The following is an 18460-nucleotide window of genomic DNA, read 5'->3' as shown; positions in this document are numbered from 1 at the left end:
AGCATGAAAATTTGCATATTTTAAATATAATTTTAAAATTTTTAACATAGAACGACGAGCATGAAAATTTGCGTTGCAAACCTGCAGAATTTGGAAGAGGTTAATTTTTCCAATTTCAGGTAAATAGTAAAGCTCAATAATTATAAAATATTGGAGTAACTTAAATTTTGTATGATTTAAATTTTATATATGTACTTAAGTATTTACAAAATATTAGAATATAATATTAGTAAAAATTTTACTTGTTAAGTCACTAAATTCAAAAAAACCATTCCTAGACTTGGTAGAAATTTCCTTACTTGTGACCTGACAAATATATTTAAAATAATAAAAATTGCATGGCATTCTACGTAAAATTTCACTTTCACTTGAATTGCTATTCTACGATGACGTAATATAAGTATGTCCAGGAAATATAGGAATCCAAGGCATCGTGGAAATATCGAGATATACTTTATGCAAGGTTAGTTATATAAATTAACAAATGTTGCTTCTTCCGTTGGTATATTCAATTTAGGTTCATGAGAAATGAGTAAAGCATGAAGCTTATTCACAACAATAGGATTAGGATCAAATTTCGCTGGTAAATTTCTTATAATCTTTTTAATTTTTTTTTTCCAAATATTTTTTGGATTACTGAGTTTGAGTTCACATATTTGATCATGGGGCACTTAAGGCTTCTTGTCTAACTTATAAGAACCTTTCTCACTTTCAAAGCTTTAAATTTTCCTAAGTTTTATTGATTAACCAATGCAGAATTAAGAAATGCTTGAAAATGTGAATGTATGCTTGTATTTGTTTTCAATTGATTACTTGCTTTAATTTTCTGTTGTTGTGCTGTAAATTAGTGTGCTGATGTATAAATACATATAACAATAAATAAAACAACAGAGATAATGCAGCAATAAAACACACACAGAAACGACAATTTAATTAAGAGTTCACCCACACTTCTTAGCTACATCTTCGTGAGCTCTAGTCAACTCAACTAGGCTCTCTTGGATTATGGTATAAGTCATTTTACAAGCTCTTTGGCTCAACTCCTACTGTTCTACACATAAACAGTGGGTTGAGACACCATTTTATCCCTTGGCTCTTGAAGCTCTAGCTCTTGGCTCTGGCTTCTTTCTGCCTTCTATCAGGTTATAGCTCTCCTGGCTTTTCACTTGGCTTCCAAGTGACTCCCTTGGCTGCCTTTTGCTTTTGCGCTGCCTCCTTCGTCTTGGCTTCCTGCTTTGGCTTCCTTTTAGCAACAAAACCCAACAACAATCGACAACTACTCAACAGCTTTGACATCCATGGCTTTTAAGCCAAAACGGCGTTGTTGATTCATTTCCTTCTTGGGCTCTTCATCTTCCTGTTTTGGTCTGCTTGAATCCCTTCTTTGAGCATTAGCAATCATTGCTAAATGCCCTCGGGGATGAATGCCACCTATTCCACAACGGAAGGAGCCACTGGCACTTTGAATCCTTCAGAAAAAGTCGCTCTGTTTACACAGAGAACGCTGTAAAACACGGGAAAGTTCGCTGTAAAACACGAGAAAGTTCGCAGAAAACACAGTTCTGGACTTCAAAGTTTCATAACTACGCCTTATTTTCCTATCGGGTCCACTCGTAAGTCACCATCACATGTTGCAATGCATGCTCCATGGTTTTCCCCTTTGTATTTAAAAATACACTAAAACATGGAAAAATCCCGCTTATCGGACTTGAATTTATATGCAACAGTGTTAATAAACCCTTTTGGGTCCATAATATCGCATTGGGGCTTTATCCCTTGTATTTCGTTTAATAAACACAATTACAAAGGAAATTGATGTTTTTCGAATTTAAAAATATATAGAATACAGTGTATATTTCCATCGGGTTCGGCCATCGCCAATACCGATTCGCCGATCCGATCATCAGTGATCGGCATATCACACCGCATATATACATAGGCCCCGCTCCATTGTGTTCGTCGATTGCGATCCGTCGATATCAGCGATCGCGGTATCGCATCGGCCCAGTTCCATCGTGTTATGCCTCCGACTGCCTCCGCCTGTCACCGTCGATTGCGATTGTCGATCGGATCTAGACCATTGATCGGCCAGATCCGACGGCCCCTGTGCAAACACTGTTCAAGCCTCTGATTGCCTCATTTTTGTTGTTTTCTCATGTTTTTAAGGTTCCGATAGTGTAATCTGATATCCTTAAGACTTCCCCTTTTTCGGTGGTTTTGACCTTTTAGGAGATTGATGAAGACTTAGAGGGTTTTAGGACCCATTATCAAGGGATTTTACCTCTTTTTCCTTTGAAAAATGGCAACTTCATTTTATGATAGCTTCTGCATCTGAAGTCTGTTTTTGCCCATTCAAGTTGCAGTAGATTCAGAATGAGATGATATCTGCAATGGGGCTAGTTCCAGGAACTTCTTTGGACTTTCATTTTCCTCAATGAGGAACACTTAGACTTAGGAGTCTATCCAAAATCCATTTTGGATCAATATTTTAGTTGGACATTTGAATTTTCGTTGGGGCCGTCAGAGATATGAAGTCTCTAGGGGTCTCTGGGTGCGGGAAGATATACTAGCTGCATATTTCAAAGATATGATGAAAGTTTATGTACTAGTTGTCATTGAGCAAGATCACATTGTTCTTGCATGGAGGAATGGTTGCACTGGTGGGGAAGGCATTTCTTGGAGGATAAACATATTTTTGATGAGCCAATATCTATACTATAATCTGTCTGACATTTAAACATTGATCATTCCTATTTTTATCTAAACCATATGTCAATTATGCTATCCATGGGTGAGGAGCATTCGCGGAGAGCATAACTTTTCAAATTAATCCTAGATGGCTGCAAATGAAAGATTTTGAGGCATTGGATAATATTGTTTAGAAAAGGACATTGATTCCTTCTCCTATGGATTGTTTGTTTGTAATATGCACAAAGCTATCTGTATGAAAAAAGGAAGCACATTCGTGGATTTTGGAGAAAAGGAAAGAGGGGATAACAACTCCACTCTATAAGTCTTTTTAATGATCTTTCTATACTAAGAGGGGGTGAATCAGTATTTTTAAACTACTTAATCTTTTTTTTTTCACATTCAGATTTGTGTACGCTATTGTTATGAAGTAAATCTGTGTATGTGCGTGACTGTAATGAAGACAAGTAGTGTATATCCAGTTCACAAAATTTTTAGTTAATTCATCAATTGTTTAACTTAAACCAATGTATGAGTATTTCATTAGACATTAATTAAATAGTAACCATGTGCAGTAAGAAATAAACCATCACACATAAGAAACACATGAACACCAGGATTTTTAGGTGGAAACCTAATGTGGAAAAAAACCACGGTTGTTGCCATCTCTGTCTTCTTCTTTTATTATAAGAAATTTTTCTTACAATCTTGTACTGACATATGCTCATACTAGTGCGCATGCACCCACCTGCAGAAAGCTACAACATTATCTCATTGTCCAACTTCTACTAGAAGGGAGCTACAACCCCCTTATCCTTTGTTCTTTGTAGATCACTTTTTAGAATATTTCAAAGTGGGTCCATTCCAAATATCATATAGCAATATTGAAATCAACATTGTATCAAGATACTGAACCAACTGGATCGCCAAATCAAATATTGAAATAACTTATTCAAATTACCATACCAACTTATATCATTGTATAACCATTCATCAGAATATCAGACTACATATTGTTCATCACAAAAATTAGATCCGATCATTGCAAACCTTGATTAAACACATGTCAGAATGACCTACGTACAAATCTCAAAACACAAAAATATGAATCTGAAGTACTGCACTACTGAAATAATCACTAAAACACATAATGACCCGAAGACAGATCTTTGAGCCACATACAAATCATCTCATAGCAGCATCATTACTATGCAATAGTTTAACCCAACCAACACTGTTAAACAAATATGATCATACAAGACTTCATCGAAAAATAACAACAAACATAATAAAACAAATCAATCATTATCATCATCTTATACTGCAAAACCTTAGCAGATGTACACAACCCTTATAAAATATTTCTGCGTATGTATGCACCTTTACATGACACCCGCATACAAATTTGTCCATACTGCAAAATATATGTTATATAAAAAATTAGTTAGTTTATAGTTTATTAGGCAAAGGGCATAATCAAATATCATGCCCATTCACCAAGAGGCACCCAAGGCAGTATATAGTCAAGGCCTCTCACAAAATGTCAACATCATCTATTCATTTATTCATAAATATTTATCATGGTTGTCAATAGGTAAATTCGTGTGTACCACCTGGTATTAGAGCGAGTCAATTGTTGGCTTCTTGTTGTCCATACAACACTTTCACACCTTCACCCTCGTTTTCCCTGTATATTGTTCGCTAAACCACGACCCTCCACCTCGAAGTGTCCCGTCACCCATCCATTCAAACTGTTTGTGTCCTGACGTCGACATCCACCATTGAGCTACCGTCTAACGAGCCACCATCCAACCAGAATTCCATGCCAACTCTAGCACTCCGTAGGCATCGTAACATCATGTCCAGCCAATGGCCCTGTTTCCCAATAGACGCACCCATAGGTCAACCTCTCGAAGTCACGAGTCAATAATTCAAATTAATTGAATTATTAATTCATTCTACTAATTTGAATTATTGAGTCCTCATATGAATTCGAACTATTAATTCATTATATATTTTATATTAAAAAAATAAATTCTATATGTCATATAAGTAAATTAATTAATTTAATTTAATTATTTAAAAAAATATATATTTTAAGTTGGTGGATAAATATACACCCCCACAAACGCGTTCAATTTCATCAATGTCAATGGTCGATTTTAGCAAAAAAATTGATTGATTTGGAGAATAGGATTACTAGCCACTCCGATGATTTCAACAAAAAATTAGTCGATCTCGAGAGTAAGGTTATCGGGCATTCCGACGATATCAAGAAGCTTCAGGATACGTCAAATCGGATAGAACTACAGCTCAGGCAGAACCAGATCCAATCCAAAATGAATCATAATCAAACAATAGCATTGTTGAACACTTTGTGTGGAAGGCCGAAGGTTACACCCGAACAACTACTCCAAGATGATGGAGGTAATCAACCGCACAATTCATCAGATTCAACAAATTCAACAGATTCTCATGAAAAAGTGGAATCTCCAAAAAAATCATCCACGCACCATCAAGGAAATAATAACACGACTTTCTCAAATAAGCAACTCTGGGATACATTCACCAATCAACACCCTCTTTTCGCTCCACCATTAGCAACGTATCAGCAAAAGGCAAAAATCAAGATGCCCAAATTCGATGGGAACAAAAAATGTTGAATAAAGCAAAAGAATACTTTGATATTTACGACATCGACATTGATGACGAAAAGATTAGGCACGCTTCCATGAAAATGGAAGGAGAAGCATATAATTGGTATATGTGGTGGAAGAAGACGACAATCGCCATCAGTTTTAAGGATGCATTCTTTAAAAGATTCCAAGGTGTAAAGGAAGAAGAGTTCTTTTCAACACTCATCAGATTACGACAAAAAGGAAGTGTGGATGAGTACACTCGAGAATGGGAGACCTTAGCAACATGAGTACCTGGGTTATCAGAATCTCATCTAATTCAATCATACATCTCCAGACTTAAAACTCATCTACAAGTAGAACTTGAGCTTCATGACATTACGTCAATAGAAGTAGCAAGACGAAAAGCAAAAACTGTTGAAAAGAAATTTGAACAGATATTGTGGTCAAAACCAGAAAAAGTATATTCGAGACGAAGAATGCCCCAGTCTGTGGATACGAATAATACAAGATATGTTCCACCACATCGTTGTGAAGGTGAAAAATCTAACGTGGAAATACAAAGGATAAAAGAAGGCAAATGCAAACGTTGTGGCAAGAAGTGGGACCCTAAACATAGATGTGCTAAAGGAAAAGAATCAAAGAACCTATATAACTGTGAAGCAACTAATGATTCAAACAATGATGATTCCGACATAGAAGAAACAAAAGATGCCCCAGAATTCTCACCAAAATTAGATGATGGAAGTATTCTGCAAGTTTCACTATTAGCTATGACGGGTATATCACAACCTCAGACTCTAAAATTGAAAGGACATATAAAGAAGAACAACGCAGTGGTTCTCATCAACTCTGGTAGCACCCACAATTTTTTAGATGCAACCATGGAAAAGAGACTCAACATTTTCTCATTTCCCTTACCGAACATGAAGTTGATGGTAACTGATGGTAAGAAGATTGAAAACGTAGGGAAATTCTGTTTGGTCAATTTAGTGATGTCTAAATTGCAACTTTTAAATGTCAACCCGGGGCTCGTAAGCTGATGAAGTGAGGTGTATTGTATGTACTTAGGTAACTGTTTCTTAATCTTTTGTCGTTTTTAACTTTTTAAGTTTGTTTTCAAATGTATCTTTCCTACCGTGATGTGATGGAAATGAAATAAAGCAAGTGAAACGTGTGTGATTGTGATGAGCTCTAAATGATTTCTCAAAACTTAAAAGGTATTCTACAAGAAAGCTTGAACAACAACTGAAATAAAATCAACTCTTTTAAGGAAAATGAAGACATCAAATAAAAGACTAATGACATCGGCCCAGTATCTCTGCTGCTGCAAGAAAATGAAAATGAAATCTATGTTAAATATATCTAAAAATAAAAATAAATATCTCACACTATTTCAACCCTTCAATTCAATCTTCTCTACGAAAAGATATCATGAAATGTTCAAGCAATGTGAAACTGAAGTAAAACTACATAAAAGAAAGACTAGTCACAAATACTTTAACTTCCTCTTAACTTCTGCCTTTCAGCTTGAATTGATCATGTGAGAAACAGTTTAGAAATAAGTTAAGTAGTGTGAGTTCTTAAGCAACTAAATCAAGTTAGGCTAAGTGATATTTTGGTCCTCAATAAAGATATTAGATTATGGAGAAAGAACCATCAATAGATGAACAACTTGATATCTAAAAACAAAAAGTAAATATGCAAATCAAAGAAATGACAGTAAGGAAATTAAAGCTGCAAAACAATGAAGGCCAGCAACATAGACAAGATGATCACGAATGTCACTAGTTGTGAAAAAGAAAAGAAAGAAACTGTCCCGGGCACGCCTAAGAAACCTGCATAACACACTGATCAGTCATGAAAAAGTGCAGAAATGTAAATCAACAACATCAAAGTTTATATACAGCTATTATACGTGATCAAAACGCAGCAATAAAAGGCATCTGTACAACTATTATACATGAAATGAGAAAAAGAAATGCAGGAAATTAAAGAGTACTATACAGGCCTTCAGCAAACAGGGGCCCTCTGCCTACTTCAGCCGGCTCAATGATCAGTTACACGCTCAAATGTAAAACAGTCTTCTCATATATTATGCATCAAAATATAAAGTACAGTGGGGAGTTCAAAATTACATATCAACGACTAACTATCCAGCGTTCAAAGACGCTTTATTTATAACAGAGGAAAGCAAACTAACTTAACGAAAACTAAGCTATTCAAGCAGCTGTGTAAAAACACGTAATCTTGCTGCGTCCTCGGATTTAGGCAACGGTCGTTGTGGGCATTCAATCTGCTGTTGGATTCATGTTTCCCACTGTCTTCGTGGCTGAGGAAGATGCCACCTGTTCTTCACGTGCTCCAAAACAGAACACGCAGAGCCGTGCCACCGCCAATGACTTCTGTTGACCGTATTTGCCTCCTCATTGACCACGGGTTTTTATGACCGGTTTGGGTGAGCTGGAAGGACACACACCATGTCCTTGGTTCCACGAACTTGCCCATGTGGCTCTTCTTCCGGGAGGACACCTAGAACATATCATTTCATAAAACAGCTGCGGAATCCGGGGTTGGCTGCGGAAACCGGGATCAGCTGCAGAAACCCTATGTGAGCTGCGGAAACGCAGCACTTTGAACCAAAATTCTAAACCAACAACAGTCATTAGAATAATTAGCAAACCATGTAAAAAGTCCTAAAATACAATGATTTGATCAATTTTATGGAGGGAATGAGTGGCAAAAGAAGGAAATGAATAGGAAAAGGAGGCTGAGAGGATGTGTAAAGAAGTGCAGGTTTGAGGCTCAACATACCCCCACTATGAAGGTGTTGCATGTCCTCATGCAACCAAAACTTTTTCATTGTTTTTCAAATCATGTGCTCAGATGCTTCTGCCAAAACATCTAGCCTTCTTCTCTTTCTCCTTGCTGTCAAAATTGTCCTTGGTTTTCTGACTAAACACCTAAATTTCAAATTGATCAATGCCCTGCTCAGCTTCTTACATTTTCTCTTCAATTTTCTGTTCTTCTTCTTCCAGAGTCCTAAGTGAAGCATGGTATTGTCATGGACAATTTTGTCCACCTTGCTTTGTTCTTTCAATGCTTCGTTTTCTTGTTTAATATGCCGGTTCAGGACTTCTAGCTCAAACACCTCCTGTTTTAAAGATTGGACATGTTCATCAAGAGGCAATATAGTGCTTGGACCTGCAACTGATTGCTCCAAGGTCTCCAAATAATTGTATACCTCCTGCTGGTCAGGGTAAATTTCAGGTGTTCTTCTTGGGCTATGTTCAAAATAAAATTATGTTTGAGGTTCTGGCTGAAAGGGGCTCTCTTCATGTGGAGGAGTGGACTCAACACGTGGAGGACTCGAATCAAGGTCAAGCTGAGTTGGAAGCTTTTCAGGTGTACCTTCTCCCAAATCAATGAAATGTGATTGTTTTTCTTTAGTCACACTCATTTTTTCTCTAAGTCTACTGCTTCTTCTCACTTGTGCACTAGTGCTCTTTTGCTGGGCACTCTGTTTTTCTTTCTGTTTCTTCTTTGAGAGGGCAGCAGCTTGAAGTTGTGCTAGTCTATCAGCCAAGGTTTGAGAGTCTTCTTCTACTGAAGGTTCAGGTGATGGATATGATTCTTGAACAATTGTTTTCCCTTTATCCTTTTTCTGTTTCTTGGTTTTATCTCCCTTTTCCTCTTCTTCTTGAGCAGTTTTAGAGTTTCTACTGTAGGAGGATCTTGGGCTGCAACATCTCTTTTTCTTCTCCTACTTCTTTTTGGGATTATAGGGGAACTGCTAGAGGCTTAAGTTGCCTCTTGGAAATGGTTTCTGATTAGAAACTTTTCCCATGTATCCTTGTTATTCTTCAATTGCTCTTCTATGAGAATTCTAATGAACCCGCGACGACACAAGTGGGGTTCAATATGGCCTACATGCTTTTGGACAGTGGAACTCATTTTCTTTAGGCTTGCTAACAGAAAGTAGGGTAAATTGAGGGCATGGACTTCCATGAAATTCATCATAATCCTTGCATGGTACATATACATAGTGCCAAAGTGGCCTTCACATGTGATAAACTTTTGAACAAGTAATAACAATGCAGTCCTTTCTTCCTTAATTACATGCACAGGAATCCCTTTAGTGAATATTGAAGTGTCCATACCTGGGTTCTTAAGCATGTCTTTCCATCCCTGATCTTCCAGCCCTCTATTCTTAAACCATCTTTCTCCCTCCTGAGGTAGACTGGTTGCTGTTGCTATGGTGTTCTCTGTTATTGTGAATTTCAGGTCCCCTACTTCCACGGTGTGTCCATTGAAGGATCGAGCAAATGCTTTCGTTACCTCCTTATTATACCCTCTGAATTTTTGAATAAACTTCAACCACTTTGCTTTCTTTAATGCTTCCTTCGTCTGTGGATACCCTTCTAAATACTTCGGACCCTCAGGTTCAGCTCTAAGCAGCTTCCCCATCTTCAGCTCTCAACTTCGGCTGAAGCTTTGACTGTGTGTGGATGCTCAAGGAGGATGCTCACGGAAAAAAAACAGGTGGATTACGGTTGTAAGTGGAGTAGCCGTAGCGTAATGCAAGGCGTATTGCAGAACTATAATCGGGGTTTGAAACAGAGCTGTGGAGTTTGCAGCGGAAATGAGAGTGGAAATGGTGTGAGTACGAGGGAGTAGAAGACAAACACGAGAAATGAGTTCAATGCATGCGGAAATGGAGTGATAAGTGGATGGAATAACGGCCGAATCCTTTAGAGTCGGGTGGCTTACGTACACGTCTCAGCGTTGGCTACGGAATTTATGGTGGAGGAGAGACGTAGTACATTAGGTCTCTTCTTCCTCGTACGGCCAATATTTGAAAGCGCAGTCCCATTTCGAGTTTGAATTAAGAGTGATTATGGGACCGTTAGAAAGGTATGAGGTGGATGAAGTATTATCGTGGAGGAGGAGTGGGATGATCTTGCCGAATCATTGCATTTAGTGGCTCTTTCCACGATTTAATAACTATACATAAAATGACATTAAACTGTTGTTTGGAAAAGATTTTGATCATACCTTCATAAGTTTGCCATTTGTTGATTAAGGTTGCTGATCCATTATTGCTTTTTGATCCTGCAGGTGCCTCATATCCTTGTTGCCTTTGGTGATGATGATGTTAACCTTTGACTGAGATTTTTCCTTGAAAACAGAGTGCTGCTGGCTGTAGAGACAGAGTGATGCTGGCTGCGAAAATCGTTTCTGGCTGCGGAAACTGGTGCGAGCTGCGGAAACGGTTTCCAGCTGCGGAAACTAAGACATCTCCCCTTTAACTGCACAAAGTTAGTTAGAAAAATACTAACTGAATGGAAATAGTCCTAAAAGGGACTTTTATTGATGGTATGAGATGGAGTGAATGGAGTGAAGTGAAAAAAATGAAATGGAATGAAGTGAAATGGAGATGAAAGATGATGAAGGTGAAGTGAAATGAAGTGGAAATGGAAAGAGAAAGAGATATTTTTTTTTTTTGGAAAATATAGAGTCTCAGGTGTCCCTGATTTTCACTCTATATTTTCTGTATAAGACCGCCAATCTGGGATTGGTTTTTAGGCTTATACACATTTTTTTTTTTCAAACTCAGAAAGAAACAAAGACTAGGCTGATGGAGGAGAAGAATTCTTCTCCATTAGCCTCATTGCAGAATTTTCTTGAAATATTTTGACAAAGTCCTCTTTTGAGAGTGGCTTATGATAAATTTTCAATCGGTGGCCATTCACAATGAGAGGAGTTTGAAACTCATCAATAGTCTTGATTCGAACTGCTCCATTGCTAAAGACTTCATCAATCTCATATGGCCCAAGCCAATGAGTTTGAAATTTTCCTTTGAAGTCTTTAAAATTTGAATCAAACAGTAACGCCCAATCTCCCTTTTGAAACTTCTTTTCTTTGATATATCGGTCATGCCACTTAGTTCTTTGGTGCTGAACTAGATCGATCCTTAAAATTGCATCTTGTCTTATTTCATCTAGCTCATTCAGCTACTCCATTATGTGCTTTTGGGCTTCTGATAGACTCATCCCCAACTAAACTGCCATCTTGAAGGTCTTGACTTGGAACTCAATGGGGAGCAAGACTTCTTTCCCATAAAAAATTTCATAGGGAGAATGTCTTGTTGTGTTCCTCCATGTAGTTCTATAGGCCCATAAGGCTTCAGGAAGCCTTTCTGCCCAATCTCTTCTGTGAAGATGAACAGTTTTGGTGATGATGCTCTCAAGAACGTTGTTTGTAGATTCCACTTGACCATTTGCTTGCGGATGGTATGGAGTAGATTTTCTATGCTTGATTTTGTATTCTTCCATCAGCTTCTCCATCAAGTTAGATGTAAATTGACTTCCCTGATCTGTCACAATTTCTCTTGGGACACCAAAACGAGTAAAAATATCCTCAAAAAGAAATTGAACAACTGAATTTTCAGTGGCAGAAGGCAATGCCTTGGCTTCTACCCATTTAGTAACATAATCAGTACAAACCAATATATACTTCTTTTGTTTAGATGGTGGATTAATAGGTCCAACGAAATCTAAAGCCCATTTCTCAAAGGGTTCGATGAGTACCTGTGGCTGTAATGGCATTTCATTTGAAAGAGTTGGTCTCCCAACTCTTTGGCAGCTGTCACACCTTCTAACATATTTCTTTGCATCTTTGAAGATAGAAGGCCAATAATATCCTAAAGAAAGGATTTTATAGGCCGTCCTCTTGTCAGCAAAGTGTCCACCGCACGGTTCATCATGACATGCCTTAAGGATGTCAGGCATTTCATCTTCCCGAACACATCTTCTGATCACACAATCTAGCCCTGTTTTGAACAATTCATTAGAAATCCATGAATACTTTGAGCTCTCTTGAATGATTTTCCTTTTCTCATTAGGAAATAAGTGTGGAGGTAGCTTCCCTGTAACCAAATAGTTAGCAATATCTGCATACCAAGGATTTTTAGTAGTTACTGCAAACAGATATTCATCTGGAAACTTATCCTCTACGGGAGAATCTTCATTAGTATTTTGGATTCTAGACAAGAAATCAACTACTGTATTTTGTTTCCCTGGTCTATCTAACACAGTAATATTGAATTCTTGTAAAAGTAAAAGCCATCTTGTAACTCTGCCACTAGTAACAGGTTTGTTCATGAGATATCTAATTGCAGAATGATCAGTATGGACAAAAGTTTCATAGCCTGTTATATAGTGTCTAAACTTGTTGATTCCATGAACAACGACTAAGAACTCTTTTTCAGTCACAGTATAACTTAACTCAGTGGGAGTCAAATTTTTACTAGTGTAATAAATGGCATAAGGAACTAAATCCTTTTGACCCAACACAGCTCCTAGAGCTGTATCTGAAGCATCTGTAGAAATATGGAAAGGAAGTTTCCAATTTGTCCCTCTCAAAATGGGTGCTTCAGATATTATTGTTTTTAGAGTTTCAAATGCAGATTAACAGTCAGGATCCCACTTGAATTCACAGTCTTTGGTAAGTAATTTGAAGAGTGGATATGCTATCTTGGTGAAGTTTTCAATAAATCTTCTATAATAACCAGTAAATCCAAGAAAACTTCTAACATCTTTTTGACAATTTGGAATAGGTAACTTGGAGATGACTTCAACTTTTGATCTATCAACTTTAATCCCATCTCCTGAAATATGATGTCCTAAAACAATCCCTTCAGTAAACATCATAAAACATTTTTCATGACTTGATGAAAGATTTGTTTCTTTACATCTTACAAGGACTTTTTCCAAATTTTCTAATGCCTCTTCAAATGAATTACCATAAACTGTAAAATCATCCATATAGACCTCTACACAATCATGAATTAGATCAGAAACAATTCCTAGTACTGCCCTTTGAAATGTTGCAGGTGCATTACATAATCCAAAAGGAAGTACTCGGTAAGCAAAAGTTCCCCATGGACAGGTAAATGTGGTCTTGTCCTGGTCTTCAGGTGCTATCTGAATTTGATTGTAACCACTAAAACCATCCAAAAATGAGAAATACTTTTTACCTGCTAGAGTATCTAATACTTGATCAATAAAGGGTAAAGGAAAGTGATCCTTCAAGGTTGCTTTGTTCAATTCCCTGTAATCAATGCAAACCCTCCATTTACCATTCTTTTTAGGTACTATAACCAAAGGGGAAACCCATCGGCTATCTGAAATGGGGTAAATGAAGTTTATATTAAGTAACTTTTGGAGCTCTTCTTTCACTATCTCCCTAAGGTTTGGATTCATCCTTCTTTGAGGTTGTCTGATTGGTCTACTGTTTTCCTCAATGTAGATGTGATGAATGCAAGTCTTAGGATCAATACCTTTCATATCGGTATACTCCCATGCAAATGCAGTAGAATGTTTTTGCAAGATTTTGGTTAGCTCCTCCTGTTGTGATTTTTCCAAGTTTCTATTGATATTCAATGTTTTTGCTGGAAAAATCTCAATGGAAGAACTACCAAACTCTTCCATAGAGAAAAGAGACATTTGTCTAGATGATAGACACTCAATGTCAGAATCCAACTGAAACTGTGTGGAGTCATATTCTGAAGATGGTTCAAAGTTTTCTAATGTGTTCAGAATTTGACTATCTTCACTAATCTCAGAAATGGTAAAGACAGGTTGTATAGTATCTTCATCATCAACCCACTCATTATCCCCTATTTCTGTAATTGCTTTTGCTGGAGGAGACAGATTGAACTTCTTTGTCGAATTACCATCAGAAATATACATATCCCCAGACCTACAACTTATGAAAGCATCAGTTGTGGCTAGCCAAGGTCTTCCTAAAATAAGAGGATGTTCTCCTAGATTACTCTTGGGAGTTAAAATCATGAAATCCATTGGATATTCCCAAGAGTCTCGGGAGATTGGAATGTCTTCTAATACACCATCTGGTTTAATAATTGATCGATCTGCAAGTTGCAATAAAGTAGGTGTAAAAAGAAGATTATGAAGTTTTAGTTGTTCCATAGTCTGTCTACTCATGATGTTGATAGCAGCCCCTAAATCAATCAAAGTATTTGGTATTTCTACCCCATTGATATATGTTTTGACAATTGGACTACCGGGATCTACATATTTCTGCATAGTAATTTTTCCCATCATGATATCTGCAATTTTTCCTACCAGGTGGATCCTTCTGGTATCTCTTGGTTTCCTTCCGGGTCTTTTAAGGCTCAACTCCTTTATTTTTTTTGCTAGAATAGGAATTTCCTTAATGGCTTGTAACAAGGGGATCTTGATACCGACATTCTTCAATTCATCTAGGAAATTATAGTCAGGCAACCAAATTTGTTTTTCCACTCCTTTGTCAATTTGTAATCTTTCAGGAAAAGGAGGTGTGGATAAAGATGCAGGTTGCTCAACTATGGGAGTTGTGGGGGTTAATTCTTTTTCTTTTTCTTTCTGAGTGTTTGGATTTTGAAGAGATGCTTCAGAACCCTTATTGGCTTCAAGAGACTCTTCCTCAAAAATGCTTTGCTTTTGAGCATTTATAGAAGGCTTATCTAGAACTCTACCTGATCTGAGTTGTACTTCATTGAGAGGAACAATCATATAGGTAGGAAATGGTTGACCTTCCAACATGTAAGCATTTTGACGGTTTTTATTATTGGGGTTTGGCAATGGCTGAGAAGGAAGTTGATTTGACTTCTGTTGGAATGGAAGCAAGAGTTGAGAGTTTGGATTCTGTTGAGAAGGTTGTTGTTGTTGTGGAAATGGCAATGACAGTTGTGGATTTTGATTTCGAAGTTGTGGAGCTTGTTGATTTTGAAAAGATGGAGGATATTGGTAGAATTGAGCAAATCTCCCATAAGGATTTTGCATACCTTGTACCCATGCTTGAAAAGGATTTTGAGGTTGGGACCAAGGTTTTTGCCAAGGATTCCAATTTGGTGGAGGTTGAAATTTCATAGAGTTGTTAAACCCTTGATTTTGTTGCCCCTGCCAAGGTCTCCTTGCAACAAAACAGAGAGATTCAAGTGTACTTGGATCTTCTTGAAAGACAGCTTTGAGCCCAGGGATTGAAGGACAATCCTTGGTCTCATGATTCTCTGAGCAAATTACACATGTCTCTACAACTTTTGCCTCCAAGGGACATTCCCTTAGAGCATGTTTTTTTCTACACTTTGGGCAAAAGATGGCCAAAGCCTCAGCTTCTGCTTTCTTCTTATTGTGAATCTTAAGAGTGTCTAGTTGCTCACTAAGACTCCCTAAGATATCAGTTTTAAATTCATCAAGCATGTTGCCAATCTCAGCCCTACTTATTGATCCAGTTGCAGATTTGTTTGCTCTGAGGAGAGAAGGGTCTCTAGGCCCTTTTTGAGTTTTATATTTCCCCCTTGAGAGATGGACACATAGTTTTGCTATATCATTGAGTGAAAGTTGAGATATATCTCCCTTCCCCATCATGTTTAAAATGTCTATCCATTCATCTCTAATGGCTTTCAACATAAGGGCTTTCAAATTCTCCTCATCTAAGTTGTTCATTTTTGCTCTTTTCAAGTTGTATTGAAATCTTTCAAGAAAATCCTCCAAATTTTCATCTTCTTTTTGCATCATTTTGAATACCTCATCCTTATGATTGGTGGGCATACAATAGTCCAGGTACCTATCCAAAAATGTTTGTTTCATATCATTCCAAGACCTAATGGATTCAGTGGGTAATCCCATGAACCATTTCAAGGCTGCTCCTTTCAATGTTGAAGGAAACAGTTTGAGTTTTTGAGAGTCTTCCAGATAATCATAAGTTCGACAAACGACTTCAAACTCAAATAGAAATGTTTCAGGGTCCTCATTCCTCATCCCATGGAAGTTTGGGAGGACAGATGGTGAGATGTTTTTCATAGTGGCTCGGGAGTCCTCATCGACTATAAGAAACCGAAATGAGTTATCTCCATCCCTATTTCCTCCAATGTTACCTCGACCTCCTCCATTGTTTCCTCCTCGTCCTCCTCTACCTCTACCCCTACCAAATCCAGGTGCTCCTTCCTCTGTCATGGTAGTTTCCCCAGAGACTTCAGAGTTTTCCGGTTCCTCTACTAAGGGTGAACGAGAAGGAATTTCTCCCTCTTCTTCAGATGATTCTACTTCAATTACAATTTGTCCTCCTATGGAAGGAAGAAAAGGGTCTCTTTCAGATTCGATGGATGGTGTGGGAGAGTCAACTATTGCCTCTTGAATTCCAGGAATCCTAGGGCTAGGAGTGTAAGTTGGAGATGATGGAGGTGTCTCTTGTCTATTCCTTGAAGTAGATGGACTTGTAAAAATCGAACTCTTGGCTCTAGCTAAAAACCTTCCCCTAGAATCTCTTGCTCTATGCATGTCATTTTTTATTTTCCTTCAAGTCGGGGTAATAATTCTCTTTCTGATCTTCCAGGTTACTCTAGGTGCAAGAAGAGAGCATACTCAAGAAACTATTAATCCAATAACTTTCTCTTTTCTGATCCTCCATATCACTCTAGGTGAAAGAGGAGAGCATACTTTGAGAGGTTATTAATTTTCCTTCCTTGAAATTTTCTTGTTTTTTTTTTTAAGAATTGGCTACCTAATTTCACTTCCCCGGCAACGGCGCCAAAATGTTTGGTCAATTTAGTGATGTCTAAATTGCAACTTTTAAATGTCAACCCAGGGCTCGTAAGCTGATGAAGTGAGGTGTATTGTATGTACTTAGGTAACTGTTTCTTAATCTTTTGTCGTTTTTAACTTTTTAAGTTTGTTTTCAAATGTATCTTTCCTACTGTGATGTGATGGAAATGAAATAAAGCAAGTGAAATGTGTGTGATTGTGATGAGCTCTAAATGATTTCTCAAAACTTAAAAGTATTCTACAAGAAAGCTTGAACAACAACTGAAATAAAATCAACTCTTAAAGGAAAATGAAGGCATCAAATAAAAGACTAATGACATCGGCCCAGTATCTCTGCTGCTGCAAGAAAATGAAAATGAAATCTATGTTAAATCTAACTAAAAGTAAAAATAACTATCTCACACTATTTCAACCCTTCAATTCAATCTTCTCTACGAAGAGATATCATGAAATGTTCAAGCAATGTGAAACTGAAGTAAAACTACATAAAAGAAAGACTAGTCACAAATACTTTAACTTCCTCTTAACTTCTGCCTTTCAGCTTGAATTGATCATGTGAGAAACAATTTAGAAATATGTTAAGTAGTGTGAGTTCTTAAGCAACTAAATCAAGTTATGCTAAGTGATATTTTGGTCCTCAATAAAGATATTAGATTATGGAGAAAGAACCATCAATAGATGAACAACTTGATATCTAAAAACAAAAAGTAAATATGCAAATCAAAGAAATGACAGTAAGGAAATTAAAGCTGCAAAACAATGAAGGTCAGCAACATAGACAAGATGATCACGAATGTCACTAGTTGTGAAAAAGAAAAGAAAGAAACTGTCCCGGGCACGCCTAAGAAACCTGCATAACACACTGATCAGTCATGTAAAAGTGCAGAAATGTAAATCAGCAGAATTCAAAGTTTATATACAGCTATTATACATGATCAAAACACAGCAATCAAAGGCATCTGTACAACTATTATACATAAAATGAGAAAAAGAAATGCAGGAAATTAAAGAGTACTATACAGGCCTTCAGCAAACAGGGGCCCTCTGCCTACTTCAGCCGGCTCAATGATCAGTTACACGCTCAAATGTAAAACAGTCTTCTCATATATTATGCATCGAAATATAAAGTACAGTGGGGAGTTCAAAATTACATATCAACGACTAACTATCCAGTGTTCAAAGACGCTTTATTTATAACAGAGGAAAGAAAACTAACTTAACGAAAACTAACTTAACGAAAACTAAGCTATTCAAGCAGCTGTGTAAAAACACGTAATCTTGTTGCGTCCTCGGATTTAGGCAACGGTCGTTGTGGGCATTCAATCTGCTGTTGGATTCATGTTTCCCACTGTCTTCGTGGCTGAGGAAGATGCCACCTGTTCTTCATGTGTTCCAAAACAGAACACGCAGAGCCGTGCCACCGCCAATGACTTCTGTTGACCGTATTTTCCTCCTCGTTGACCACGGGTTTTTATGACCGGTTTGGGTGAGCTGGAAGGACACACACCATGTCCTTGGTTCCACGAA

This window comes from Pinus tabuliformis, chromosome 3_1 (assembly GCF_031772625.1).
Source record: "Pinus tabuliformis cultivar Carrire ecotype Pingquan chromosome 3_1, CPIR1, whole genome shotgun sequence".
NCBI classification, from domain to species: domain Eukaryota; kingdom Viridiplantae; phylum Streptophyta; class Pinopsida; order Pinales; family Pinaceae; genus Pinus; species Pinus tabuliformis.
The sequence above is the reverse complement of the archived record's forward strand: the minus strand, read 5'-3'. Positions refer to the sequence as shown.